The 25,776-nt window shown below is 46.6% G+C and overlaps 1 protein-coding gene and 1 long non-coding RNA gene across 5 annotated transcripts in view; one reads left to right on the top strand and one right to left on the bottom strand.

Annotated features, from left to right (window-relative positions):
- LOC116154661 (uncharacterized) overlaps positions 1-22,330 on the top strand; it is a 42,803-nt gene extending 20,473 nt beyond the window's left edge. Inside the window, exons 4-5 of one of the 4 annotated variants that reach the window (XR_010382446.1) lie at positions 597-17,415; positions 22,243-22,330. This is a non-coding gene — a long non-coding RNA (uncharacterized LOC116154661). Of the gene's footprint in view, positions 1-596; positions 17,416-18,871; positions 18,961-22,242 lie in introns of those variants that run through there. The other 3 variants (XR_010382445.1, XR_010382447.1, XR_010382448.1) reach the window with 3 other exon arrangements.
- LOC105092000 (zinc finger protein 347) overlaps positions 6,049-25,776 on the bottom strand; it is a 62,825-nt gene continuing 43,097 nt past the window's right edge. The window contains exon 15 of the mRNA XM_010983632.3: positions 6,049-25,105. The gene's annotated coding sequence lies outside the window, so the exon portion shown is untranslated. The remainder of the gene's footprint in view (positions 25,106-25,776) is intronic.

The raw sequence follows: 25,776 nt of genomic DNA, 5'->3' as shown, positions 1-25,776 counted from the left end.
TTGCTTAAAATGCACATGCTTGCTTTGTTTTAATGTTTTACACAGTAGATGAAATTTTGTGAGGAGAAATTCTGAGACTGACCATAAGGGTATAAAGGAGGGCAGGTTATTTCCTGAGGGTAAAACAGTGGTTGGTCCTGGAAAGCCAGGTCATCCATTAGCAGAACTTTGCTCTGGCATGAAAGCATGCGGTTTAACCCAAGGGAAGTATTTGCAATGCTTTCTCGAGATGTCCCGGAGGCAGTAACAGGATAGACTAGACTCAGAAATTTTGCAAAACCCGAGGAGGGTGACTATCAGTTAAGCAGCCAGCAGAACCTAGTGCTTCTCGCCTGGAATATCTGAAGCCCCACCTCTTTGCATTTTTTCCTGAGCTGTGTACTCCTAATAAATATGTCAGCCAGGCTTTCGGGCGCTCTAGGTCCACGAGATCGTGAGTCCCCTGGTCCCATCTTTGCTCTTTACTCTGTCTCTTTGCTCCTTAAGTCTTGCGTCGCCCGTCCTCAGACTCGGTCCCGAGCTGCACTGGACGCAGCACAGTACCTTATTGAATTTTCAACTCTGAAATAAGTACCCATGCTTTTTCTTACTTCCAGGTGAAGGAACTTAGGACCAGGAAAAAAAAAAATCCCATCCAAGGAAGTGGCTGAATCCGGCTTTGGTCCACGTCATCTGGCTGCAGAGAGAACTTAGGCACGTGGCTACACTAACAAGGCACGTTCTCCACGCCCTTCAGCCACTCGTGTCTGTAGTTAACTTCATGAGCGTCTTCTCCATTTGTAGCTGACTTGCTGTCATGTGTAACTGTGGTCACGGCAGCTTCCTGTAGCAGCCATCCAGGGACACCTTTTTACTGCTCTTCGCTTTACTGTGTTTCACGGGTCCCGCGGTTTTACCCGCTGACGGTTTGTGGCAACCCACCGTGAAGTAAGTATTTGGCGCCATTTCTCCAACAGTGCTCGGTCAGTTCGTGTCTCTGTCTCATTTTGGTAGTTCTCGCGCTGTTCCAGACTTTTCCATCGTTGTTGTATTTGTCGCTGTGCTGTGTTACCAGCGATGGTTGAGTGTGCCTGCTGTGACTCACTGAAGGCTCACACGATGGCTGGCCTTTTTAGCAGTAAGCTGGTTTTGTCTGTCTGCCTCTGCAGGCAGTGAAGGGGACGCACCTGCTTGGGTGGTGGCTGCCCTGCCAGCAGTGGAGGGGCCTGTGGATGGGCCTTACTTGATCTTTTTCCTGGGCCCCTGTTGTTGGTGTGGCCACAGTAATTCTTACGCCATCTGACAGGACGCGGTGCCGGGAAGCAGCACCCCTGGGGCAGGTCATGTCGTCCCAGTTGTGTTTCTGGGGGAGCTGCCCCGCAGACAGAAGAACCGAGTGCAGGGGGCACGACCATCCTCCAGCTCTTTGCCCACAAAAAGCAGATGCAGCTGGGCAGGTGGGACGCCCTCAGGGTCTTCAGTTCATAGTCTGAAGAGTAGCGTAAACGGGGGTAGGGTAGAGTGAGTGCTTAGCATGCATGAGGTCCTGGATTCAATCCCTGATAACTCCAAGTAAATAAGTGAATAAATAACTCCCCAAACTAAAACAATTTTTTAAAGTAGTATCAGCATAAGTTGTCTGTGCCCTGTGGTCCAGTGATAACTGCTTTGCTGTGGGGTCTGGCAATGAGCCCACGATACTGCCAGGGTTTACCTGTGTTTCACTTCGTAGGCCAGTATTGCCAGGGACTGAGTATTTAAATAATATGTAGGTGCGCTAATCATCAAATAATTCAAGGAAAGGGATTACTGAACATGACGTATTCATTGAGGCAAGAGCGGTTCACTGCTACGATGCCCTTCGGCCAGGAGCAAGTGTAAAGTGATACCAACTAGGGAAGTAGCTGCACAAGGCTGTGGGCACTGAGGTTTAAAAGGAAAACATGAGCCAGAGGTTTTAGGGTAGAGGTAACTTGTTATTGATTAGAAATCGGTGGGGAGGCTCCAGCTCCGTGTTAGAGCGCGTGCTTATTAGCACGCAGGAGGTCCTGGGTTCAGTTCCCAGTACCTCTGTAAATGAATGAATCAATCAATCAATCTTAATTTCTCCCGCCAAGAAAAAAAAATCACGTCCTTAAAGTATTATTTGAGGACTATTGAGAGAAAGTATTAGATATAATGTAATAATTTTTTATAATGCAATAATTTTTGAAAAAGAATATGTAAAATTGCATCAAAATCTTTGGGAACGTGTACGTAAGTTGAAACTGTAGGTGTGTTGTGAGTCTAGGGTAACACTGCATGAAAAAAGTGTATTGATACAATTTGAGTACCATTACACCGTTTTAAGTATGGAATCCAGTGACTTTTTTTTTAGTGGATTTACGAAGTTGTGAAGCCATTCACACAGTCTAGTTTTAGAATATTTCTAATGAGCCCCCACCAAAAATATTTTCATTCAAAACAGAAAAAACTCCACGTGATCTACTTGAAAGGTGGAAACTGGTGAAGTTAGTTCTTTCCTGGTCTCAACCCCGCCCTGGTATGAAGCCCACTTTGATGGCATTAACTTCAAAACAGCTCCTTTAAATTCGGAAGGGAAGCTGCTCACACCATAGTCAACAGACCATCAGTATTTCTGTCTAGATACCATTACTCTCCGTTAAGTACATCAGATGTCCAGCATTAAAGAGAGACCTTTCCTTCCCATTTTCACCAAGAATTTAGACTACTTCCCTATTAATTTTAGAATCATCTTGCTTGTATTTACAAAATCTTGATTGGAAACGTATCAAACGTGTCAGTCAGTTTGGGGTGACCTGCCATTGTTTGTGTTGTGTCTGCCAGTCAGTGAACATGGTGTTTTCCAGAGATGACCTAAATGAAAGGCCATCTTTGATTTCTTTCGTTATTTTGTAGTTTTCACCAAAAAAGTCCATGTTTTGTTAAGCTTACTCATTTGTCTACTTTTAATTTTTTTGAGCATTCAAACATGGTATTATATTTTCAATTTCCATGTAAATTGCTAGTGTATGAAGTTGAAATAGATTTTTGTATTTTGTTCTTGTATCCTAGACCTTGCAAATAATAGTCTTCTAGAAATGCCCGTGAATTCTTTTGCCTTTCTCCATGTGCCTTTCTCCATGTGCCATTTCAGTAAATGTCCTGTTTCCACTGTACCAAATTCCCGCGAACTGAGCGGCTCTGAGCAGCACTGTTCTCTTGTAGTTTCGGAGGCCAGAGTGTGAAGGGGCCCCGCAGCCCTGGGCCGCCTCTGGGCGCGCCAGGCCTGAATATGCCTCCTTGTCTGTTCTGGGGCCTGGAGGTTACGACAGCCTTTGCCTCGCCGTCTCCTTTCTCGACCATCGAAAGCAGCAAGGTAGCCCCTTAATATCTCTTCGCCGCTGTCTGTGTGTTTCCATCAGACCACCAACTTCTCCATGGAGCTGCTGGCACTCCACCCACTTACAGGAACCTTTAGGATTATATCACATTCACCAGATCATCCGTGTCATCTCCTATGTCCTGGTCTTGACCCCATTTGCAAACTCCCCTTTGACATTTAACAGTTAGTGGGGAGGATGTAGCTCGGGGGTAGAGCGTATGCCTAGCACGCACAAAGTCCTGGGTTCCGTCCCTGGGCCTCCATTACATAAAGAAGTAAGTAACAAACAAACGTAATTACCTCCCTCCAAAAAATACTAGAAAATAACTTTAAATGGCATTTAGAAAAAACAAAAAAAACAAAAAAAAACACCACCCAGCATGTTACAGGTGCAAAGACATGGCCGTTACTGGGGGGAGGGGGCATTACTCAGCCCACCACAGTCGCGATGCCTCCTGCCCGTGGGCGCACAATTTTATCTTCCTTTCCTCCCTTTATGGGTTTCGTTTATTCTCTTTCCCTTGTTTTACTGGCTGGAACTTCTAATATAATGTCAGTAGCAGTGGTCAGGGTGGGCATGCTTACCTTGTTCCTAATCTCTGGGGAAAAGCAGCCAGCTTTTCATCATTACTTGTGTTTGCTGTAATTTATTTGCAGATGTTCTTTATTGAGTTGAGAGAGGCTCCCTCTCTTCCTCCTTTTCTGAAGTTTGTATTATAAATAGTTGTTGAATTTTTTTAAATGTTTTCTCTACATCAGTTGACAGGCCTCTCAGCCTGTTAACAGTGTGGATGACACTGGTATCTGAACAGCCTTCTCTCCCTCAGATACGCCCCCTTGTTGGTGGGGCTGTAGCTCGTTGGTAGAGCACGTGCTTAGCAAGAGGTCAGGAGTTTGAGCAGCATTCAGTTTTACATGAGACCTGGTTTTGAGGTCCCACTACTGATTTTTTAAGCCTCACTACAAAGTCATCCTATTCTGCCCCCGCCCCAAGAGCTCAGGTATCCCCCAGTTTGCTGCGAGTGGGGAGCACAGGAGACAGTTATGGGGGCCTCTCTCTGTGACTTGCTCACTGAACTCAATCCAGCCAATTCTCAAACGCCTTTAAACTGGACTTCATGATGTCCACAGTGGCTGGCACGTCTTCCCAGGAGCTACGACTTCTTGATCTCCGTCCTGGTTGCCCAGGGTCGTTCAGTTTGCAACTTGCATGTATTCCTGCTATGAGGCCTGTTCCAGGAGGTCCCTGTGCCTTTTAGCCCCATTTGCTCACGTGTGCGTGGAGAGGAGGGAAAATGAGGGACATGGAGGGGAGCCGTGAGGGCTGCAGGAGGGACATGGCAGCTGGTGTGTGCACCTGCCCCAAGCGTGGTTGTGGGGTCCAGGGCTGTGTGGGACTGCTGGAAAGGGAAGCCTTTCTGACATCTGCAAATGCACCTATGGGTCGTTGCAGGCTGCGTGGAACAGTGTGTGGTGCCACAGCGTCTTAGCTCGAGTTCCCTGGGACACGACCTGAGCTGAGCCCACGGGGAGCTTAGGGTGCAGGAGGATGGGTGCCTTGTCCTGAGTGGCCGGATCTGGAGGGTGCCCCCCAGCATGCATTCTACGCAGTGACCTGTGTGAGGTCTTTGGAGGGCGAGAATCATTGTGCAGCCCATGGAGTAGTTAGAGGGAAAATCGGAGAGTTCATTTTCTGGGATGTCTTTGGTTAAGTTGCAGTGAAGAGCATTTTGGAAGCTATAAAAGAAAAGTTGGGAGGGTTTCCTTGGAAGATGTTGAGGTCTCACTGGGGCAGGTGCATCACTGGAGACACATCTGTGTTATTAGTAGATGTTAGAGGTGACGGTGTGTGGCTGGTGTCACTGAATGAAAACATGGTGTCTTCTTCAGTCTGGTGGGTCCCTGGGTGTCTTCACGTGTATTCCCTCGTGTGTGCGTTGTCAGGGCTTGCAGTGTTTCGTGGGACTGCACAGCAGGATGGGCCGATCATTATGGGGTGTCTGGGGAGTTTGTTGGGCCCCATGAGTCTAAGTTTCTCTGAGTCCAGAAGGCAAACAGGTGGTTCTAACTGTCGATGGCGAAAGGATTTCTTAAGGGATGTCCTGTCTGGGATGGGTGTACGGGCACAACTTGAGAGGGGCCATAAAATTCCGGGATGTAAGGAAAGATGGTTCCAAGCACCAGTGGATGGCCACTATTACAGCGACCTGCAGTACAAAGGCTTATTTTGGGGAAGATATAGCTGCTACTTTCCTGTTACCAACCCAGTGTGGTTCCTCTACTGTCCTTCCCCATCTGTCCAAAATACACCCATGTGCGTGGCTGGTGGGATGTACGTGGCTGGCATAGGATACAGCATTCCCACTTTTTTTTTAATTGCAGTATCTTCAGTTTACAGTGTTGTCAGTTTCTGGTGTACAGCGTGAAGTTCAGTCACACACATATTTCTCTTCGTGCTGTTTTTCGAGGAGGATGGCCATGACCTTTTTTACGTGTACCTGTAGGTGGAAGCTAGTGACAAGGCCCCACAGTCCTGGTAAGTACCTTTGTGCTTTGCTCTAAGGGTCCTGGTGGCTGATCGCCCTTCCTCCCCCACATCACTTCATGCTTGTGACCCCAGTGTATGCAGGGCCGCCTCTGTGCAAGGCAGAAGGTTATGTGACTCAAATGATAGGGTGGCTGTATATTTTAAACAATGTGTCATTTATTCATTCACTTAAAATATTTTTATTGTTGACTTCATTACACATTTCTTTCAGATTCTTTTCCATCAGTTTTTTTTACAAGGTTGAATATACTTTCCTGTGTTACACAGTAGGTCCTTGTTAACAAGATACGTATTACTATTATAAATATTATAAAATAGAAACAAGGACCTACTGTATATAGCACAGGGAACTATATTCAATTTTTTGTAAAATGGAAACTGAAAAAGTATGTGTGTATATATAACTGAATTCCTTTCCTGTATGCCTGAAGCTAACATTGAGAATCAATACTTCAATTAAAAAAAAAAAAACAAGAAATCTCCCTAGCACAAGCTAGGCAGAGGAGTGTGAGGACTTGGTAAGAGGGAAAGCCTGTGTGACGATCACAGGCCACAGGAGGAGAAACACTGGCTCCTGAGTAGGTGGCGGTGGGCGGGGCTGGAGGTGAGGCAGCGCTTTATCTCCAGAAGGGCCCGCAGGCGATGCCTCATGTTTCCACCTCAGACCCTGAGAGGGCGGCAGTCAGCTGAAATATGTGACTGGTGCCGAGGGGAGCGTATTTGTTGTGCCTGCCAGTAAAAATGCGCAGGTCTGGTTGGGGCAGACTGTGCACTGGAAGCAAGTCAGAAGGTTTTACTAAAAATTCAAGTCAGAGCTGATGAATCTGAATCAGAAAGAAAAAAGACAAGACAGGATGTTGGGATTTCTAGCAGGTAGAATATTCTCTAATAGGTGATGGTCCCAGTTAGCCTGCTGGGGAGACAGGGTTCTGGGTGGGCCCCCGCGTCCCCATCCCGGGGGAGCTGGGGGCGGGGGTCAGTCCCTGAAAGAGCCAATGGTGTGATCTGCAAACCCAAAGACAAAATGGACAACCCTTCGTCTCTAAGACACAACAATTAAGAAACGTTTTTACTCGCTGTCAGGTAAAGCACGTGAAAAGTATTAGGCGAGTGTCTTTTCCAGTTGGTACCTGTGCTCTGCTCTCCTCAGGCCCAGCTTCCCCACACCCGGAGCTCGGAGGTCGCTGGGGAAGTCCTGACCCTGCTCTGAGTTCATCTCCTCTGTCCTTGTGACCTGAGAGGCTGCGTCCAGGTCTCCTGAGAACTGCTGTGCGGCAGGTACGGGTCAAAAACCCTCTGTCCTTGGTTCACACAGACACCCGTCAGCATCTGCAGTCTTTACAACTTCGAACCTTTCTCTGACTCCCTTCCACGCCCACCCTCACCTGGTGGCATCCTTCCTTGGGTTCTCTGACTCCCTTTCACGCCCACCCTCACCTGGTGGCATCCTTCCTTGGGAGAAAAGGAAAGGAACTTGCCTCCAGGCTTCCCGCCAGATGCTGCAACTTGCTGCCAGGAACCCGGACTCCTTTAAAGTCCGAGAGCTGCACCCACATTTCCCCCACAAGGGACCCCAGGACAAGCGCAGGGGAAGAAACTTAGCTCTGACACTCGAGCTGCTTATCTTGTACCAATGTCAGACACATCGCTACTGCTGTGTCTGGGCATGTCGCCAGCTTTTCTCCAATGTCACACAGGAAGGACATACTTGAAGCACAGCTTTCTGGGCTTGTGTATATGCATGAATGTTCTCTCCGCTGTTAGGATAAGCTCTACTAACAAAATTAAATACCCAGCTGACTTTCTCACCAGAAAAAGTAGACATGGCAGTAACTCCTGGATCAGACCTGAGCCCTCCAAGCTGTGCTGTTAGCACTGGGAGACAAGCCTGAACCACAAGTCCCTGAGGAAACTCTACAAAAGGTAAAAGCAGGGGTCCGGGCTGACAGGACACAGAAGGGCAGTCCAGGTGCCAGGGCTGCAGACTGACAGCATGGAGGAGGGAAGGGAGACAAGGTTTCAAGCCACCGTTCTTCTAGGTCAGTTACTTTGAGGTCAGTTACTTTGACCTTGTCAGTCCCAGGATGCCACACCTGTCCTGCTGTACAAACACCCAGGTCCGAGAGTAGCCTTTTGTACCAGATGTGAGGAGGTATGAGCCCACATTCTTACTTTACTAACAGGTCTGGACTGAAAAGATGCCTTTTTACTGCTGCTCCCTGATGAGGCCTCGTCCCCGGGACTGTTTGCCTACAAATGAGGTGAGGCAGAAACTAACATAACAGTCCTGCCGGATGGTCCTGCCGCAAGGATGTGAAAATGCCCCCACTAACTTTGGGGACGTCTCAGCCAGGGACCTAACAGCCCTTCCATTGAACGTCTTGCTCCAGCAGGTAGGTGGTATTGTGATTGCCGGTAAAACAGGAAGCTTCAGACCAAAATGCAGCCTCACCTGAAGTTTTCTGGCAGACCGGGGATAATTTCTTAACCAACTGTACGGTATCTGGGACTTGAGTTATCAAAGGGGCAAACTTACTGCTGGATCTAAAAGAGGCATCACCAGCGAGGAAGGGCAGAGCTCAGCGGTAGAGCGGGCGCCTAGCCTGTGGGGCTGATCCCAGTACCGCCATTAAATGAAAGCAAGCGTTAGGACGCTGCACCGACCCCCCCCAAAGTCAGGTGTGGGGATTTTTAGAAAATGCTAGGTTTTGTTGCATTTGGATCCCTAACTTTGGACTCAGAGCCAGAGCCCTGTGTGAGGCTCTCAAAGGAAATGACAACAAGCCCTGAAGAGGGGCTCTGGGCTGCCCTCCTGGGTTCCACACCATCAAGGAGAAACCTGAGCAGCCTCGCACTTGGTCCGTCAGGTGTTATGAAGCCACGTGACCTTGTGCATGAAGCACAGGGCGGGCGTCCCGGAGGGCTAGCTCTAAGCTTAGGTGCAGTAGCCAGCAGGCTGCTTTTCCAAACAGACCTCGTAACTGAAGGACGGCTGGCCCTAGGCCAGCCTACCACTGCGCACGTCCGTGTGCCACCCTTCCTGGAACGGCAGGGCACGCACCAGGCCACGCTACTTAACAACCTGAGTGTAAAAGTAAAAGGTGATAACCACTCTAAACCCAGTCACTCCCACAAGTGAACCTGTCCATGGCTATATACAAATGACTGACAAAGTCTATTCTAGGGGACCTGACAAGATGTGCAAATGCTTACGGACAGGAGCAGCTTCATGGACCAGGGACTCCGAAAGGCGGGGTGTGCGACAGCAACGCACCAGGACTTGGAGCAGGAGGCCTGCCTCCAGGTACGTCCGCCCAGAGGGTAGCGCTCACAGGAGCCCTGCACCTTGGAGCTAAGGAAAAGGTAACCATTTGTAGAGATTCTAAGGATGCCTTCTCTGAAATACAAGCACATGGGACCACGTGGAGAGAGGTCTGCTAATAGCAGGAAGGAACGTTAACACACAGAAGGAAGCAGCTGCGGGAAATCATTCCACTGGTCAGAGTGAGACATCCAGACCCTAAGGCCCTAGCCCTCACCCCGGGCGCTGACCTGCCCCCACGTAGGCCTCCGTGTTCAGAGCGCAGACGCTCTGATCAGTACCACCACCCAAAGAAGGCTGGCTTCACGGTGGAGACCAGCTGGTGCTTACAGCTGAGCATTAAAGGGACAGAATGATCAAGGAGCCCGTTAGGGGAGGGATGCAAGCTAGCATTAGCTACAAAAATGTACTACTGGTCCACAAATGCCAAGGTTTGTCTCAAAGGTCATACAGAATTGCCTGATCTGTGCCAGAAACAGTCCTCAAGCCTGGCCACCTCCAATCATAAAAGGGATGCAAACCCGAGAGGCGGAACCAGGACCTACCGGCAGACAGACTTACTGTTGTGCCAAGGGCCGTGGGGGAACTGTAGACATTGCTGGGGTCTGAATGCCTTCAACAGGGTAGGCTGGGTGAAGCTTTTCCATGCAGGGCAGAAAAGGGCTTCTGAGGTAGCGGGGGCCTTACTAGGAGAAATCATGTGTCTTTGTGGGTTGCCTCTTTCAAATCAAAGTGCCAACAAAGGAGCTTTCATAGCCAGGGTAACTCTGGGGATAAAAGGGGAGTTACCGTGCTCCATGGAGACCTCAGTCCGCAGCAAAGACTGAAAAGATGAGTCATTCCTTAAAAAAGAGAACCACCAAAATAGGCCAGGAAACCAACCCAGTTTGGGAGAAGGCCTTGCCGGTTACCCTGCACAGGATAAAAGCAGCCCCCTTAGGCAACGTTACACTGGAGAGCCTTCCTTAAGACTCAGCATTGTTAGCACTGCAAATCAGCTGTTTCAATAAAAAATTAAAACTTCATAAAAATGAATAAATAACAATATGTTCTTTAAGTAAATACAGAACGAACAGCTCCCATAGCACTTCAGGGAGCCGTGTAACCTGCAGCACACGGAGGAGGCCCTGCCTGCGCAGAATGGGACTGCGGCCCAAAGAACAAAGGGCTGACTGTTCAGAAATTATTGGGGTGGGGGGTCTGGGCCACTGGCTCATGACTTGAGAGGCTGAGAACCAGGGTGACGTGGACACCCAGTCATCTTGTGATGTTTGTGTACCAGGCACACCAAGAGGAAAGGTGGTCCTTACCCACAAGTTTAGGATCAAGTGAGGGTTGTTAGAGGCACGTGGGAGCTTCTATTTTAGGCCCCATCATCTGGGAGCTCCTGGGGCCAATTTTGAGGTCCTGGAAGATTCTCAAGAAAGGTGCTGCCTGTCCATACACCCCTGGTTGCTGTGTGGACACAAAACAAGTCTGCATTAAAATTACTAAGGTGGGATGGGGGAGTGTGCTTTCCATGCACAAGGTCCTAGGTTCAATCCCCAGTATCTCCACTAACAAAGACAGGAAAAAAAAAATCACTGAGGAAAACAAACCATGGTTACCAAGGGGAAAGGGGTGGTGGGCAGGGCAGAAGCAGTGACTGGAAAGGAGCCTGGGTCAGACCCTCCCGGAGAGGCAGGAGGTGAATGGCACTCACCTTGGGGACGTGGATGCTGGCTCCCACCATGGGGACACTGGACACCGGAGCTGGTAAGCACCACGTAAGAACCCTTCATCTGGCTACCAGTGCAGCCCCGCCCACCAGCCTGCTCACCACCAGTCCTGTTACCCCAGGACTCCCGGCCCCTGCACAGCAGTGAGTGACAGGACCTCTAGAACCCTCAAGGCTCTGCAGCCGCGGGCCTTGGGTCCCAGGGCTCACAGGGGCCAGGACTAGCCCCGGGGCGCAGCACCAGCTTCATGACCCCCAGGGCCCTGCGGTAAGAGGCCCTGGGTGCCCTGGGGCCCAGCCCTGCCACCCACCCTGGGATGCCCGGAGTGCTGGCACCCTAGTGTGAGACCCTGGGACCCAGGTCCACACACCAGCCGCCACTACCACTCCCAGGATTCCGTGGGCCACAGACCTGCCTACAAGGGGGCCTGCAGCAGAGCCAGACCCCTGCGCCTTGCAGGAAGAGACCCATTTTTGGGTGTTTTTCCCATCTTTGGATTAGACCAAAGTCCAGAAAATGGGGAGGGAACCGGGAGAGGCCCAGAGGTTAGGATGATGGAGGTGTCAGCTGTGGGCTGTTAGGGCTAAGAATGAAGCGTCCGACGGAGTCAAGTCCCGAACGAGGAACGAGAAACCCCTTTGAACCAGCCGCCATCACTCTTTCAGCCAAGCAACAAAACTGACAGGCGCCAGAGGGCAGAGGATTGTAGATCGTGGTAAAGCCTTTGCCTCTGCCTGTCTCTGGTGGAGCTGCGGCGCCACGGGAGGGTGGGAGAATACAGTTCACGGGTTGAAGGACAGAGCGACACGCTGGGGAGAAAAAACATCCTCTGCAAGTTCACAGGAAACATGGGGAGGCTTTGGAGAAAAGGGAGCCTCCTACACTGTTCATGGAAATGCAGTCTGGTGCAGCCACTGGAGAACAGTATGGCGATTCCTCAAAAAGCTACAAATAAACCATATGACCCAGCAACCCTGCTCCTGGGCATGTATCCAGAGGGAACTTTAATTCAAAAAGATACATGTACCACAAGGTTCATTTCATAGCAGCACTATTTACAATAGCCTAGACATGGAAACAGCCTAAATGTCCATCAGCAGATGACTGGATAAAGAAGCTATGGTATATTTATACAACAGAATACTGCTCAGCCATTAAAAAGAATAAAACGATGCCATTTGCAGCAGCATGGATGGACCTGGAGATTGTCATTCTATATTTTATTTACAAAACAGACATACACTGTTGCCAACGAAATGAAACATGGAGTAGTTGTGGTGCAAAATGTCTCCCAAGATCCGGGTTCGTTTATTTTTATATCCTTTACACAAAAGAGCAACCCTTGCCGAGCGCAGTGAGTAAGCATTTTTTGAATTGACGCAAGCGCACTACATCTAAGACATTCTTCTTATTCATTTCCTTATCTTACATTCAGACCCTCCTGTTCCCAGGCCTGTTCCTTTTGAGGAACTAGTAAACATCCTTGTTTGCAAGCAATGTTTCTCCCAGGATCAGGCAGGATCACTTGGCAGGAAATTCTGTTTGCAGACAAGTCTGGCCACTTCTGTGAGATGTCCCGCGTGCAGGCACACCCACGGTTTTCATGCTAAATCTCCTTCATACACTTACAGAAAACAAACATGGTTACCAGGGTGGGAAGGGATACATTGGGAGTTCAAGATTTACAGATACTAATATATATATATAAAACATAAACAACAAATTCATACTGTATTGCACAGGGAACTATATTCAGTATCTTGTAGCAACTTATGGTGAAAAAATATGAAAACGAATATATGTACCTATGTGACCGAAGCACTGTGCTGTACACCAGAAACTGACACAACACTGTAAACTGACTAGGCTTCCGTGGGTAACACTGAAAGGGAGTTAGCTTAGAAACAATCTCTGAGAAACTTCTTCATGAATAGATGGGCTCTCATTTGCAGAGAACAGATAAGAACTTGAGGGGAACATTTCGTAGTCCCTCACAGCTCACTGTTTCAGGTTACATAAAAGGGAAGAAAACTGAGTATCAGACTAACTGGTTAAACTAGGTTTTGACTGCTAAAAGGGCACTGGCCTTACCACGTACCCATAAGCACAGTGTGGAAGTGTTCACTGCCTACCAAAGAACTTTTCCAGTATGTAAGATAAAGAGGAGAAAGCACACAGGCCCTGATCTAAACCAGAAACTATGAAAGATGGTAGTTTCTTTCAATTAAAAAAAAACTGGTGTCAGGCTTAAAATATTCTACAGAACAGAGCATATTTACGTAAGAATGACATGAACTGATTACAGGAAGCCACCAAAGCTCATTTCAGAAGTTAATAACTTTATAGGAGAGAAACTGAATTAACTAAGATCTCAAGCTACAAAAAGAAGTAAAGAAACAAGAAAAAAGCAAAACTATTACCAGGGGGGGAAAAAGCACTTTTAATGTTCCTTTACAAAGGCCTCATGTGGCAGAGTCGGTCACTTCCTGCCTCAGATGTCCTTCCCTTGACCTTCGCCTCACATCAATGTCAGGGGAAGGGGGTGACTCACTACCGTTTGATTCAAGGCACTGCCCTTGGCTGAACAGGGGTTGCAAATGGGAGCTACCTTCTGATACAAATAATTACAAAATGCACAAGTCAGAGACCGGAGTTTTTCAGGTCTCATGCTCATCTGTATAATCAATTTTAGAAAGTTTAAATTTATTAGATTCCAAAACCACAAATTAATACATCACAACTTGATTATCCACAAACAACTCAGCACTCATCTGGATCCAGGTGTCACCCCACTCCTGTGCTACGAGGTGCTTCCCTCTCATTTGGCTTTTTCTATCTCCCTGTTTCTTTGTCTGGCTCCCCTCCACTCTCCTGCCGCTTCTCCCTCTCCTCCGTCTCTCCCCGCACTCCTCTCCTGCCCCACTCTGCAGCCTGTTCCCCTCCTACTATTCTTTCTCCCCTACTTTTCTCAATGTCCCAAATCTCCATGCTTCCTGCCTTTTCTTCCAACTCTGCTCCTTCTGTGTGCTGCTCCCTCTGCTCCCCTGGTCTCCCCCTCCCCTCCAGCATCCAGCTACTCTGAGGACCAGGGCTTCCACTCTTGACCCCTCCACGCACTCTCCGTGTGACGTGCCTCCCCACTGCTGGCCCTACTGTCACCAAGGGCTCCTCTCCCATCCTCCCTTTATCTCTGTACCTTCTTCTCCCCGCAGATCCCGGTTTTCTGGACATGCCTGTTTTACCCATTTGCTACTTCCACTGCTGTTTCCCTTTCATTCTTACCCTCTCTTTGCAAGACACCCGACCTCTACAGTGCCATCTGATCTCACCCACTCTTTCCCCCTTGGTTTTCTAAGTCACTGTGTTTCTCCTGATCCCCCTGCCCACACTCAGAGGAGGCGAGATGGAGTAAGCTGCTTGCCTCCTGAGAGAGCACTGATGAAATAAAAATTCACAGTCTAAGGCAAGACAGGGAAAGTTTAAAGATAAAACTTCCTCTGCCCACTTGGCTTCCTCCCTCCCCTCTGCGGTGCACTGTGCAGCTGCATTAGGCGTTAACCAGACGTCCCCAGTGGCGGAAATTCCTGCTCAACCATAAAGATCAATTTCTCTTCCTTTGGCACCAGCCATGTAACTTTAAAAGATAACATTCTCAGTCCTCTAAGGGGTCAGCATGAGACAGGAGGTGGGCAGGGCACAAATGTTAAAAGAATGAGGAGGGGGACAAAGCCATTTAGAAAAGCAGGATTTGACAAGAAAATGGACAGATCCCAAGATGGCAGAAGGTTTGACTTCCAGGAGACCCTGAGCTCCGTTACACACTGAGTGGTAATACACCAGCATGTTAATGACACCCACCAGCACCACCACAGTTCCAAGGTGACCACAGATGGACAAACAGTGGGCGGTGGCCCAATTCCTGGAAACCCCTATCCCTTCTTAAAAACAGAATCGTCCTCCCACTTGTTTGCTAAGAAATCACCCAGCCCATAAAAACTAACCGCTTCCACACCCCGGGGCCACTCTCACTTTTTGAGAAGGTGTGCGTTCTGGAACGTGTATCTCTCTAAATAAACTTGTGCTCACTTTACTTTGGCTCACTCTTGAATTCCTTCCTGTGAGACACCACAGACCCTCCCTTGGGGCTCTGTCTAGGGGCTCCCTAGCGAGCGTCCTGGGGCATCTCCAGCAATGACCCACCACTCGCCCATGTGCTTGGTGAACTCTGCACAGTGACAAGGTATCATTTCCCTTAAGGATAACAGCTGATGCAGCAGAACAGACTCTCCAGCCGACCCGGGAGACCCTGGGCCACGCCTAATGGAAGCTCTCAGTTAAGTACTCACTGGGGCCTTGTTACTGTCACTAGCTGTCCCACTTGTATTCTGCCTGTTCTATGAGTCATTGTTTCTTGCACTACCGAATGTGTGTCTGAGCCTCAGATAAAATTGGTGGTGATCTGGCAACTTGAAACAACTGACCAAATACACAGTCCTATCTATGAGATCTATGACTGTAACAGTGTAACTGTAAATACGGAAAGAAGCAACAAGAGGGGACCAGTTCCTGGCCCATAACAGGCTGGTCAGACAGACGGTCCGAGGCTTTCGGCTCCAGGCGGCAGGGCCTAGTCCAGCCACAGCAGGCTGACGGCCTAGCCACGAAATCTCCTCGCCAGGCCTGGGAACGAGCATTCCTAGCGCTGTGGGGCAAATTGGCCACAAAATGCCTCCCAAACCTCAGCTGAAATTAAGACCAAAAGGGAAGGAAGGGATGGTAAAATAAAGAACGTTGCCCATCACCCAGTTCTACAAGAATCAGGTCGTTAGCCACTGCAGCCCCTGACCTACAGCACACAGCCTGGAAGGAATTCAGGGTGAATATCAGGATGAGGCGCTCTCTGCTCCGGGAAAACCGGCAGGACAGGCCCTTCAGACAAATATTCACAGGAGAAATTTGTATGAACCTGGATTCTTGCATCTTCCCACACTTAGAAAAGCACTATGCCGTTCACTGAGACATCTGTTCCTTGAGAACAGTTGTTATCTTCTACCAACATGTGTGCTTGATTGCACGCACCCCTTTGCCAAAACCATTTATACAGTGGCCCCCACCCCTGCCTCTTCAGAACAGTTCTCAGAGCTGAGAGGCTGTCTCCTGGGCTATAATCCTCAGGTTGGCAGGAATAAATTTTTCATTTCTTAGATTGACTATTAATTTTTTTCACTGACTGCACATTTTCCAGCAGGGTGGAATTTGGGATGGAAGAACACGGTGTCACACAGCTGGCCCAGGTCACCTCCTCTACTCAGGTGAGGGTGAGACAGACTGGGACTTGGGACCTGGAACCCTTTTTTGTGTGCACCTGGACAAATGGCTCCTGGAGCAACAGAATACAAAGAAACTAATGGGACTAAAAATAAAAGAGTGTGTGTGGGCAGCTGGAGCAACCCTGAACAACAGGATACAAAAAGACCAAAACCCAACTGCCACTCCTGAGGTGCTGGGAGCAAACAACAGCAGGGCACTGTGCATGGTCCCTGCACACAGCTCCACCACTGGGGGGTGGGGGTGGGCAGACCGCCTAAGCCACCATTCCAGGCCGAACCCTGGACCTGCTCCCACCCTCACCCCATTTAAGGGACCAGCTCGCCATCACTGAAGGAGTCACAAAACGGCTTCCCTGCTGCTAAGACAGCTCTGTAGAGTTTACTGTGATTGACTTGTTTTCTCCCAGTCTTTTCCCAGTTTTCTCTCCTAGCCTGTGCTACTCCTCGCTACTACTGTTTGACTTGGTTGAGTGACTACACGCTTAGCAACCCCGACCCTGTGATTCATGCCTTACCCTAAATTACCTGCATCCAAAACCCAGGAGCTACTCTCCAGAAAGGTCACGGAACAATAACACTGAAGGAACCGCCAGATCCTCCAAAGCCCAGCCCCCACCCCACGACGCTGGAGAGATCAGACCTGGTAGGTAACACCACGGCAGCGCCCGGCTTGAAGGGCCACCAGAAACTTCACTTCTATTGTTTGTTATCACTGACGTGCTCCATCCTGTTTGCCTGTATTATCACCAAGCCCCAAGCCAGGAGGGATTCAGTTTCCACGCCGTTAGCCCGCTGTGACTCCCTTTGCCTGGCAAAGCAGTAAGACGGCTCTCTTCTCTGCTCGCAACTGCCTGAGTTTGAATTCGCTTTTGGGGATGCAAAGGCTGATTTTTCGAGCAACAGATTTCATGACCAGGAAGGGACTCGAGGTCCCCCACTTTTCAAAGGAGGGGATCTCTGCCTGAGCCCTCTGGGCCTGCCGCCCGGGCAGCTGACGCTCTGGGACAGGGGCAGATGCAGCCCCAGCAGCTGCCAGGCCCCTTGGCTCAGGGGACTTCTTCCTCCTTCTCTCCGGCCTGGCCGGGACCTCTGACTGCTGAGCGCCCTTCGGAGACTCCCCGACTAGACTCTGGGTAAGTTCCCGGTGCCCACTGAGGCCCCTTGACCCCTCAGAGCCTCCCTCTGGGAGGCTGGGGCCCCCATTTGATGGGCGCTCTCTCTCAAAGCCCCCATTTGGAAGGTGCCAACTGGAAAGCAGCTCATGGGCTTAGTGGACTAGGAAGCCGATTTGGGTTTAATTTGGGTTTGTGCCAGATCTGAGTTGTATCTGAGTCTGCCTTTGCATTGGAATGTGAGGCTTCCATTTGCTGGTCAGGGTTGGAATCCTGTGTCTGGGTGAGGCTGGAATTCTATGTCTCTGGGAGGACGAGAGCAGTTAGATAAAGTGGGCGGCGCCACGTCACTTCCACCTGACAGTCCCTTGGGAAAGATTCTAAAGGACTGGTCAAACCACAGCTATTCTTCACTGACTGAAAAGAAAACAGTGTTTTATTGTAACACAACTTGGTTAATGTATGATCTGGAAGGAGGTGAAAAAATGACCGCGAATAAGGGGCCCGAGGCGCCTGGCAGCCTCAGGACCCCGGTAACTGCTGCCTCTCAGGACGCCGGGGATGACCAAGAGCGGGGTCTTGGCTGACACACTTTGACACCAGACTGCAATCAACTCTTATCACATCCTTGAAATACACACACAGCCTGCTGTGCCCGAGGCTTCAGCCTTGGGGTTAATTCTTAGAACCTCAAACCAAAGGAAAAAAAAGTGGTAAATGGCCGTTGAAAACTTAAGCAGGAAAACTATGAGATCCCTTTCTGGGCACAGATACAAGATGTCTCTACCTCTAAAAGTGTTCAATTTATAAAAGAGCTCTATTTAACTGCCTTACAAGTAAGTGCTTAACAAACTAAGGATTTCTAAAAAGCTACTATTTAGCTGACTTTTTCTCAAAAGCTAAACAAAATATATTTCAGGTTCACAGGAACTGGGAAATACTCAGTATCAGATTGATAACTAATATTAAAGTTAAAATTCACTGATTTGAGTAACATAAGTATGTCTTTAGAGTCATTAATGTTATGCATAGTGTATAATACTTCTGTTACACACAGATTTAATAAGTCAATAAGATTTTGTTATATCTGTTACAAATTTGTCAGCAAAAAATTGCTTGATATAATAAAAATTCTTTCAAGTAAATCAAATGCAAATGAGATAAAATACTAAAACATTAATTAATAAACATTAGTTTCCTTTTACAGAGAAACCAAAGCTACTCAGGACTATTAATAAGAATAAGAAAGCACATGGTTTTTAGAAACTGTTGATATTTATGTTTGCCAATCTACGAAATGCTAATGTAAAAGACAATTCATAATTACATACTTCTTAGTTTTTACTAGAAATTGTGGCTTTTTCGAGAGTTGAGGATTCTAAATATTGTTAAAATGGCCATACTGCCCAAGGCAATCTCCAGATTTAATGTGATCCTTATCAGATTATCCAGGACTTTTTTTTTTTTTTTTTTACAGAACTACAACAAACAATCCTAAAATTTATATGGAATTACAAAAGACCCAGAATTGCCAAAGCAATATTGAAGAAAAAAAACCATGCTGGCGGAATCCCCCTCCCAGACTTCAGACAATACTACGGAGCTACAGTAACCAAAACAGCATGGTATTGGCATAAAAACAGACATATGGATCAATGGAACAGAACAGAGCACCCAGAAATAAATCCACAGACCTATGGTCAATAAACCTTCAACAAAGGGGGCAAGAATATACAATGGAGAAAAGACAGTCTCTTCAAGTGGTGTTGGGAAAACTGGACGGCAGCGTGTAAATCAATGAAGTTAGAACACTTCTTCACTCCATACACAAAAGTAAACTCAAAATGGCTTAAAGACTTAAACATAAGATAAGACATTAAATCTTCTAGAAGAAAACATAGGCAAAACATTCTCTGACATAAATCTTAGCAAAGTTCTCCTACGGCAGTCTACACAGGCAATAGAAATAAGAGCAAAAATAAACAAATGAGACCTAATTAAACTTACAAGCTTTTGCACAGCAAAGGAAACTACAAGCAAAACAAAACAATAACCTACAGAATGGGAGAAAAATTTGCAAATGAGGCGACTGACAGAGGCTTATTTCCACAATATATAAACAGCTCATAAAACAGTATCTCCAAAGAAGACATACAAATGGCCAATAGGCACATGAAAAAAATGCTCAGTATCACTAATAATCAGAGAAATGCAAACCAGAACTACAATGAGGTATCACCTCACCCTAGTCAGAATGGCCATCATTCAAAAATCCACAAAGAATAAATGCTGGAGAGGGTGTGGAGACAAGGGAACCCTCCTACACTGCTGGTGGGAATGTAGTTTGGTGCAGCCATTATGGAAAACAGTATGGAGATTCCTCAAAAAACTAAAAATAGACTTGCCCTATGACCCAGCAATCCTACTCCTGGGCATATGTCCAGAGGGAACTTTAATTCAAAAAGATACATGCACCCCAGTGTTCATAACTGCTCTATATACAATAGCCAAGACATGGAAGCAACCTAAATGTTCATCAACAGATGACTAAAGAAGTTGTGGTGTATTTATACAATGGACTACTACTCAGCCATAAAAACAAATAAAAAAATGCCATTTGCAGCAACATGGATGGACCTAGAGATCATTCTAAGTGAAGTAAGCCAGAAAGAGAAAGAAAAAGACCATGTGATGTCACTTACATGTGGAATTTTAAAAAAAAAAAAAAAAAAAAAGGACACTATGATCTCATCTACAAAACAGAAACAGAATCACAGACTTAGTAAATAATCTTATTGTTACTGGGGAAAGGGGGTGGGAAGGGATAAATTTGGGAGTTTGAGATTTACCAATGTTAGCAACTATAAATAAAAATAAATTTTAAAAAGTTTCTTCTGTAAAGCACAGGAACTGTGTTCATTATCCTATAACCTTTAATGAAAAAATATGAAAATGAATATATGCATGTATATGCATGACTGGGACATTGTGCTGTACATGAGATAGTGACACATTATAATTGACTGTACTTCAATTTAAAAAAAAAGTTGGGGATTCTATTTTAATATTTATAGTTACTGCAGGGGAAAAAAATTAAACATTCCAGGCATACAGTAAGAAACTAGGATGTGTGTTTTCAGTATAGAAGGTGTGAGAAATGAAATTGCATTTTGTTAAGGAAAAAGAAACAGGTTTGACTAGAGCTAGTTGTTTCTGGATGGATAAAAAAAGAGGGATAAACTAACATGGATGCAGAAAGTGATGGAAGGTTTGTGAAAGCAGAACCCCGAGAATATAGAGTTTTGTGCATGGTTGGGATTGGCTAAGTTTAAAATAAACATAATTGAATAAATAAATCTTAGAATAAGCTGGTACAAGACTAGATTTGGTTTTCTCTCTCTCTGTTAAGAGGACGAAGTTTTCTTAAAAGGTTAATCTGCTTTTGGTAACAAGATTCCAAATTCAAATTTTAATGAGTTCTTTTCACTTCCAGCTAATCTTGGGATGCTACACAGGGCCCCTGAAACATCCCAAGGAGAGATTTTAAACTAATGAAGTTCATTTGGTCTGTTAAATTATATGGGAAGTATTGTCAAATGAATAATAAATCTTCTTAGGCTAAACAGTATGGGAAAGTGTTAATATAGATATTCTAGAAATTATATGGAATCTGTAAAAATCTGGTATGTCTGAAGTGTTACCAGTCATAATTCCGGTTGTTGTAACCAGGTTTCTTTACTGATTACAGTGTAACCAGGTGCTTAACCATGTTTTTAAGCCTTTTGTCATGTATAGACAGTTACTGTTTTATTCTTACGCTTTTGCAAAATGCTTTCTCTTCAGGGAGATCTATAGAAAGGACTTTTTGACAAGTACTGGTTTCTGAAAAATTTCAGATTATAGCACTGAATTGGGTAAGAAATTTTAAAAGTCTGATGAAAACTCTGATTTCATAAAACTGTAAACAAAAAAGGATTAGTTACATGGGGCTGAGTAAACTGATGAATATGGTTATAATTTTTGGTTCTATCTCTCTGAAATATTACTGGCTTTTAATCTGTTTTTCAGATGTAAAGAAACCCTTCTCGAGCTAATTATAACTTACAGCAATTTGGTAAACTATACATTTGTAAGCAGAAGTGAAGCATTTATCTTTTTCTATCTGACCCCTGCAGAGACTGGAAACTCTTAGGTTCCCAGCAGCTTTATTAGATAAGTTAGAAAGACCACCCCCTACCAAGTATAGGAATCTCAAGGTATTTGGGGGACCTCAAAAAAGGAAGAATTCACCTAAATCTAAAAGGCAAAATCTGTGACAGGTGCCTGATGTGGCTTTCCTGGCCTTGAGAGGCCTTTTGGGAATTCAGTCTGAGACTCCTGCTAAGAAATTCCAATACAGCCAATTCACAAGAGCCTATGCGATCAAATAATCTGACATCATTTGCCGACAAATTAATCTTAATTTGACGATACCTGATAAAAATGAGGGTAAGTATAGAGAGAAAAAGATTATGTTTCAGTGGATATTAAATTCTAGTTTTATTAACGGATGTCTGTATTTACGGCCTAAAATGCACTTCCCAGATAGTTCCCTGCTGTTTTGTTGTACTGATGTATAATTTAATTATTAAAAATGAGACACTCTAGGTTTATTTCTGAAGCTCAGTACTCTATCTGTGGATAAAGATTAGATGCCTCAGGACCTACAACCAGGAGATTATGCATACCAGAAATTACGTAATTTAAGAACTCTCCCATCTAAATGGAATGGCCTTTAACAGGTACTCTTAACTAGCTCATGCACAGTGAAACAGAAGGAAACTGACTCTTGGGTTAATTTCCCCACAGAAAGGGCTCCTGCACTGGACTGGTCTACAGAGAGGACTGCTGCACCTTAAAACAACGTCCAAATGGAGGAAAAGCTACCAGACCAGGAGGGGAAGACGACATCTGGGGTAGACAGCTGACCCAAGACACCGGACCAGGACTGCACACCAGTTACTTTGATCATTGCCCACACCTTTGCTTAAAAACGAAATGTATCTCACGATCTTTTGTAGGGTAAAGTTAACCCAGTTGTTAGGCTTATGGCCAGTTACCTATATGCAGTACTTCTGGGTTACCCTGATGTACTTCTCTACTCAAAGGGTCTCATTAGTTGACCCTTAGGGAACTTATTCTAGAAGAAAGAAGTTATGTAATTCTGTTCAGGCCACTACTGATATCACCAGGTGCGATTCCCTGACCTGGCCAGTTACTATGTGCTCTAACCCTGGCCGTAAATGTGAATTTTCTTCTAAAGTTACTCAAGTTCAATCAGAGTAATAAGCAGAACTGCAGCCAAGAATACAACCTCCCACAGCTATGGGATGGACTTAAATGGTTAACACCAGGCTGTGATCATTTAAGTTTAAAGGCGCCCTTATGTTGGGAAAAATTAAGTCACACTAAGGATAACCAGCCTAATAACACTAGGAAACGGGGCTGGTTCCTTACGGACAGTGCCAATACACAATTTCCCGTAAAGATGAGGACTGGCGTAAGACAGACTAAATTAGACAACCTAGAGGTAAACTGGACTGCACCTAATAAAAGACCGTAACTTGAATTCTCACTTATGACCTTACTAATATTTCTAGCTATAGTACTTGCGTATTGCCTGTTTTATAAAATTGTTTTATAGTTCTACAGAAAATTTGTAATTAATTATAACAGTGTAACTCTAGATACAGGAAGAAGCGACAAGAGAGAATATTTTCCTGGACAGTGACAGGTGGTCAAAATAAAATAACTGTAGTTCAGACATCCAAAGCAAAACTAAGCGGCCTTGGATGTATTACTTGCCTCATGAGACAAAATTTGTACCATGAACTACATTATATACTGTACTTTTATACCTGATCTAAAATTATACTTACTTTTAAATAATATAAAATTCCATACACCAGAGATTGACACAACACTGTAAACTGACTATACTTCAATTTAAAAAATACAAATAAAACAAAATAGAATAAAATATCAAATTCAGAACACTGGAGATGCAGGCGCCTATGCATCACAGATGGATGCCAGGGTTGCCAACTGGCTTTCGGGCCAGATCAGCAGAAAGCAGGCAAAAACGATGCCCACTTCCTTATTTCCATAGACATGGAAGGAACGAACTAACAGTGGGGGTTTGAAGGAGTCACAAAATGGCTTCCCTGATACTAAGATTACAGAGTTTACTGCGATTGATTAATTTGTTTTCTCCGAGCTCTTTCTGACTAACCTGTGTTACTCCTTGCTACTACCGTTTAACTTGGTTGAATGATTACATGCTTGGCAGCTCCGACCCTATGATGTATGCCCTACCTAAATTACTTGTATCCAAATCCCAGAAGCTGCTTTCCAGAAAGAAGGTCATGGAACGATAACACTGAAGGAACCGCCAGATCCTCCAACCACCCCTCCACACCCCCAACCCCGTGACACCGGCGGGATCAGACCCCCAAGGCCGCTGACAATGACCTACTTGACAGACAACAAGAAGTTATCATGACACAAAACAAACTTTTGTAAAAGATTCTATTGCTCATTACCACTGATATGCTCCAACCCCTTTGCCTAATCACCAAGCCCCAACCCAGGATGGATTAAGTTTCCGAGGCATTAGCCTGCTGACACCCTTTGTCCAGCAAAGCAATAAGGCGGCTCTCTTTCTTCTTTGCTCCCACAATTCTGCCTCCAAAGTGCACAGGCTGATTTTTCCGCACAGCCACCCCTCCCCTCCACTCCACCCCCACACACAGCGGGCAAAGGAACCTATTACTTGTTTTCGTTCCCACCTGCTGCAGCCGGAGTCCCAATAAAGCCTTGCCTGAATTACTCCTCTGGCCTGTTACCAATTTCTATTGATTGAAGAGTTCAAGGGGGAGTAACAAGGGGAAGGGCTGACGACCAAGGGGAGACCCGCGGAGCAGAAGGACCAGCCTGAGGGGGACCGGAGGACAGAGGGGCTGGGAGGGAGGGGGTCTCCGGAGAGGGCCGGGCTCCCCACAATCCCAGGACCCGGGAGAGGACGCGGCCTCACGGGAGCGGGGCGGCCGTTGCTGCCCTCCACGGGCCGAGACGGCGAGGCTGGGAGGGACGAATCCACCTGGGGAGGAGGGCTTTACATGTTGGGGGTGCTGAGGTCAGTAAAAGGTTTCAAGCAGGAACACGGCAAGAAAAGCGGCGACTACGTGGCCCGAAAGCAGAAAAGCCGAAGAAGGGACCAGCCTCAGAGCGACTTCACACCAAAAGGAAAACGGCCCTGGGCCTCCCACGGCCACGACTGAACTTAGCTGGGGATGGTCGGGGGGGGGCGGGAACTTCAAGGTCCATAGGGACCCCCAAACCTCGGGTACGGAGAAGAGGGGACTGCGACACGTACGTTTAACTAGAAAAAACAATCAACTCACCACCCCGAGCGCGACCTCAGCTCCTCAGTCCCGGCTTCTGGATCTGTAGGGAAGTGCGCGTACGCGGAGCGGAAGGGGCGGGGCCTGGAAGAAGCGCCTCTGCGAGGGGCGGGACGCGGGGCCCGACGCAGCGCAGGAACCGTGAGACGGAGGGGCGGGGCCTGCAAGTCCCTCCCTTTGGTTCCCAAGGCACCTTGTCTGGGTTAAGACATGCTTGAGAGTCTTCACGGTCTTGTGACGCACCATTGCTTCCTCCTTAGTTTAAGTTCCTGTTTGTAACAGTTTTAAAGTAAAAGCTTAAAGTGTTGGGATACTTATGTTGGAGACTAAGATGTTTTCCTCTAAAGAGGTTGAAACCAGTTTAAGTCAACATCTATTTTTCCCGGACTCAATTAGAAAAAAAAAAAAAAAAGCTGTTTTTGCCAGCAGGTTGAAGGCTAGTCCTGCTGGTGAGGCTGAAGCAATTCAGAGGTCTGGGAACTGGAATCTCAGGTGGAGGGTGTTGACGTGGGGTGGTGGTTGGATCCAGGAACATTTCAGGCAACTAGAATTTAAGCAGTTTAAGCAAACAAGAACTGGATTTGTCCGCGTGGGAACACTCTCTTTGGGTGGAATGGGCTATTTCACACTAACACCTGCAATGAAGACAACGTTGCCTGCCATTCCGGCTCCACAAGGGTCAAGCTCATTGACAGTGCGCCCTCAGGGGCGATCGGGTTGGATGGAGAAAAACAGGAGGTATTCTGTACTTTGGATATACTGGTCCCTAGGTAGTTAAGATGCCTATCTAAGGAAAAATCTCAATGACTAGATTCTGACATCTTCCCATACATAGAAAAACACTTAAAATAATTAACCTGCAATGTCTGTTCTTTGGGATTAGCAGTAATATTCTTGTGCTTCATTACTTGTTTTCCCAGCAAAAGTTTCATACATATTC

Source organism: Camelus dromedarius, chromosome 9 (genome assembly GCF_036321535.1).
Source record: "Camelus dromedarius isolate mCamDro1 chromosome 9, mCamDro1.pat, whole genome shotgun sequence".
NCBI classification, from domain to species: domain Eukaryota; kingdom Metazoa; phylum Chordata; class Mammalia; order Artiodactyla; family Camelidae; genus Camelus; species Camelus dromedarius.
This window is presented reverse-complemented; position numbering and strand designations above follow the sequence as displayed.